Genomic DNA, 4,589 nt, shown 5'->3' with positions numbered 1-4,589 from the left:
TCAAGAGAAGGGATCATTCCCTTTCTCCCTCTCTATGAGAGATATGAGATATCCATCTCTATGACATTTTTTCTCTCCCACTCACTCAGAAGGAATTGACATGCATGCATTTCTGTGTAAGAGTGTAATACACCTGAGGGAGAATGAAAGCCAGGAAAATAAAAATAAAATAAAACCAAAACAAAAAACCCTCACAAAATGTCCTGATCTCAGGACTTATTTTATGCTAAGCAACTATTCTGCCTCTTGAGCTACAGCCTGTTACATTCATGTGACTGTTTGGCTCAGCTTCCCATTCTTGTAGGACATGCTCATGGATCTAAAGGTACTGTTTTTCACTACAGTAGCAAACTAGTCAGTGGTCGCTTGATAGTGTAACTTGTGAAATACTTAATTTAGGTGCAAGTTATTAGTGACAGTCATCTGCAAGTGCATAATTATTTTTGTATCTGGTCTCCAGCGAGATCCAATAATGAGCTCTGTGTGTACAGTCAAATCATTTGTATCACTTAATGAAAGATGCCAGATTATAAAAACCTTAATCATACAACATTTCACTCTGATACACTTGGTTGGTTACCAGAGTAGAGCACTTCAGGGGATAATAAAGGGATGAGGGGTTTTTAAATAGCCTGATGGGTACAGGGGGGACGCCTGCTGCAACAGAAAGGAAATTTTCAGGTCCTGTCTTGTAAGAAAAGGTTTGTTTGTATTTCAAGCAAAAGCTGTCCCTTTTGCTGGAGAAAGGGAAAACAGAATAAATCTCATGGGAGTATGAGGATAGAAAGTTTCAGTCTGCCTGAAGGATTTCAAAGGAGAGATGGTGAAAATGTTCCTGCACAACAAGGTGCTTCCTGATGGATGCAGTTTGAGATATGTGGCATGTGCATAGACAAGATGTTCTGCAGATTGCAAAGGTGGGAAATCACTGGAAACAAAAGAGCACTTTCGTGATATTTTTAGTACCTGACACTTTATTACTTCTTTACTGAGGTATTCTTTGTCAGTGTATCTATTTTGAATATTGTAATCACATGCTTCTTTTTGTACTTCACCTGACCTAAGTGGGATTTCACGGTCACCCAACTATCACTCAGCTATCAGCAGCTCTATCAGCTCACATCCTGGGCACTTAAGACATGATTTTTATCTCCATGGGACATTCCCCTGCCCTATTTCAGCCGAAGAAGTGGACTAAATGAGCATCCTCCACGGTCAGCCAAGCTGGAGCATGACAGTGGAAATCTGGAAGATGCTGGGAAAAGACTTGAATATTGGAAGTTCCCAGTGGGGTTGGGAAAGATCCATGTAATAAATTCTTTTCAAAAATAAGTCTGTTTGGAGGTAAAATTGACCCAATTGAAAACTCCCAAGGATGCCGAGCAGGATGTGTGGGTATCATATAAAGGAACACAAATTCACATCTCCAGCTTTTGAACCGCGTGGTTGTTGGTTGGTTTTGGTATTTGTTTGTTTGGTTTTTTTTTAATTACCCAAGCTTTCCAGTTTTCCCTCCACCTACGCACAGAAGAATGGGTGAAAAGAACGAGCCAGGTAGGAGTCGAACCTACAATCTTCTGATCCGTAGTCAGACGCGTTATCCATTGCGCCACTGGCCCCCAGCTGTTCAATGTTCTATGTGTGGGTGGTGCTGTATTGCCCCACAGGGACACAGGGGATGCCTTTTCTGATGCCTGGCACCACCAAAATGCAGAATTTGCACAGTGAAAATCCCAACATCTGTGTCCAAGTTCCATATCTGATATTGCTTCACTGTGATGAAGAGCTTTGCAAGTATAAGCTGAAAATAAGCCCCATTGTGTCACCTGCTGCAATATCTATGCTGAAAGGAAAACAGGGAAAACATCATAATATCATCCAGTTCCCAAATTCTGGCATGTTCACATCTGTCAGAGTGCCCCTTCATCCATAAACCCTGTTGTCTCCCTGCCCCTAGCAGACATTTCTGCCAGCTTAGCCTTTCTGTTCCCCTGGTGTCTGGAGGAGGAATCCCAGCTTGTGGGAGAAGGAGGTGGAATCTGCTGCTTCTATGGCTCTGTAGCAGATGAGCCTTGTAGCCTTCACTCCACATCTGGTCCTCCCTCTGGGAAGGACCCCAGATCAGATAGACAGGGCCTGCAGGGCTGGGACCGACAGAGAGCTGATCTGCTCCAAGGGATAAGGACATCTCTGAAGGCAGTCAGACAGCATCAGCACCTCATCTTCCAGGCCGCCATCATGCCACTGTCACATCAATACCTCTCCCGTTACAACACGCCTGACTCACATCAGCAGGTTGGTTCCTGCCCCAACCTCTGAATTACTCTTGGTCTCTACCCCATAATTTTCTCCCGCAGCTCAGCTGCCAGAGATGATGCTCTTTGAACTGTCCAAACAGGCTTTGACTCTGAATTCATGCAGAGCATCACGTTGGTGCTTCAACAAAGGTGACTGTTGTCTCAGCGACTGTGGTCTTGGTCACTTGATATACTCCACAAAGGCCATGAGGTCACAGAACTGGTTTTCCAGTTTTTACTCATCACATGCAAAATAGATTTTGCTTCTCCAAGAAGAGATGGGGACTTATGACATTTTAGATTCAGCTTCAGGACTTCTTGCTGACACTTGCTGCCTGCTTTTCTGGGCCCTTTGCTTACTTTGTGGCAGTCAAATGTGTTGATCCATCACTGAAAATAACTCGATGTCAGTGAGCTGCAAGCTTCTTTACCATGGTAGCCTTTGTTTGATGTTTGAGTTCTGGCCTGACAATTTTTTCAGGCTTTTATGAACAGGTCTGTACCAGAGAGAGACAGGATACTGGAACAAAACTCCACATATTCAGCTCTAGTTTCATTAGGCCAATGAAAACCAAATCTAAACAGTGTTGTGCATTAGGGAGCTTGGGAAAGAACATGGATGGCACTTTTTTCCATTCCTTAGAAGCAGGATGGGATTCATGCTACCTGCTGCCATGGAAAATGCTGGGAGCTGTTGGAATCAGACATTTATTAACACAACCCTATTTGAACATGCATTGCTACTGTACCTTCCAGCAGCAGTGATTTTGCCTGACTGCTATGATAAATGATGGTTTTTGGCTTGACTTACTTGTGAGTGCTCCTTCTAGTCATGGACTATCTTGTGGGGTACTGAAGGTGTTATGTTCTGGATAATAATAAGGAAGATGAGAATGAAGTTTGAAAGGAGGATAAGCAGCTCTTTAGTCCAAAGTAGAGATTCCCCCTTCCCCTCCCCTTTTCTCCACTGCTCTCAAGTACACAGCTTGCCTTGTCCTAGCTATAGTTGTGTGTGGGCACTCGAGGCACCTGAGTCAGCTTGGTAATCCAACAGGGTGAGTAATTTTCCAATGGTCAATGAAGTGAATCATCTCAGATGGTGCTAATGAGGGGACCAGACCTTGCAGTCAGGGCCAACACAAGGTAGGTGAGAGGCCCAGGCTGCCCTCTCCTGCTGGCCAGGGCAGCTCAGCCTCTTGCAAGTGCTTGCCAAACTGCAGCCTGGAGGAGGAGTGTTGTGCTGAGGTAATGAAGAAAAAGGCACGGAGTGGGAGCAAGGAGTGAGAAGTGGAGAATGTGTTCAGTAGGTGAGAGGTAGAGCCACTGTCTGTGTCCATAGACAGCTCACTTTAGACCTGTTATTTCCAATCTCTCTTCATTTTTGTCCTTGCTCAGTTTACTTTGTGTAGGTGCAAATAAGGTGGGTAGTGAAGATGAGGCCAAATTCCTGCCTCAGGCTGGTGCAGGGGGATAAACTGGGAGGAGCAGATCTATAAGCAAGGATGTGCAAATAACTTCTCTCTTGCAACTGTTTGTTGGGTTTTTTTCCCCTGAATTAACCAGAAAAACCACAAAGCGAATGAAAGGGGGTGAGCATGTCCAAATGGGTGGTGGTTGTATAATAACAGGAAGGATGTAACTGAAAACAGAAGTTTGCAGGGGTGGAGGTGGTGCCTTTTTCTACTTGGACATCTTGGACTCGCACCTATTCCTCCAGCTGGCAGCCAGAGAGAAGATCCACTGCATGCCCAGGCCAGGCAGGATAGAGGGCTTCCACATAGGAGCTCAGAGATCCCAGGGATGCTACCCTTCCTGCAGTGATGGGATGAAGAGTGATATTAGAGAAGGATAATCTCTTGGATTTCTGTGTAGTAACAACAGAATTTCTCTGAGCAAACAAGGCTGCTCCATTTTGCCTAATGCAGCATGTACTGCATTCCAAAACAGCTGTATTATGGTGTCTGACAATTCAGAAAGCAGGACCCGGTAAGATGGGCCCTGCTTGGACCATAGAAAAGGCTGCAGCCAAGACTAATGGTTTGAGACAAAGCCTTGATGAAGTAGCAAACAATCCAAATGTCTGGAGAAAGCTGGAGCCAGAGCTGGGAATTCAGGCTAGTGGACCAATAAGAGAGTGAATACATGTAAGAACTAGAAATGAGAAGGGGTAATTCATCTCTAGAAGACATTTCTCCTTGCCTGTTGTCGAGGGGAGAGCATGGGGGCTGCATCTAAAGGAAGGGACATTGCTTTGGATATTTGCACACAATGCTGTGGATTTCGTGGAGAACA

General features: G+C 44.8%; 1 non-coding gene across 1 annotated transcript; it reads right to left on the bottom strand.

The window, feature by feature from the left end:
• Positions 1 to 1,546: 1,546 nt before the first annotated feature.
• TRNAR-ACG (transfer RNA arginine (anticodon ACG)) lies at positions 1,547 to 1,619 on the bottom strand. The gene has a single exon. It is a non-coding gene; the product is annotated as a tRNA-Arg (tRNA).
• Between the last annotated feature and the right edge of the window lie 2,970 nt (positions 1,620 to 4,589).

This window comes from Pseudopodoces humilis, chromosome 1, assembly GCF_049639895.1.
Source record: "Pseudopodoces humilis isolate 2021_Gansu_Grassland_sample_001 chromosome 1, ASM4963989v1, whole genome shotgun sequence".
Taxonomy (NCBI): Eukaryota; Metazoa; Chordata; class Aves; order Passeriformes; family Paridae; genus Pseudopodoces; species Pseudopodoces humilis.
This window is presented reverse-complemented; position numbering and strand designations above follow the sequence as displayed.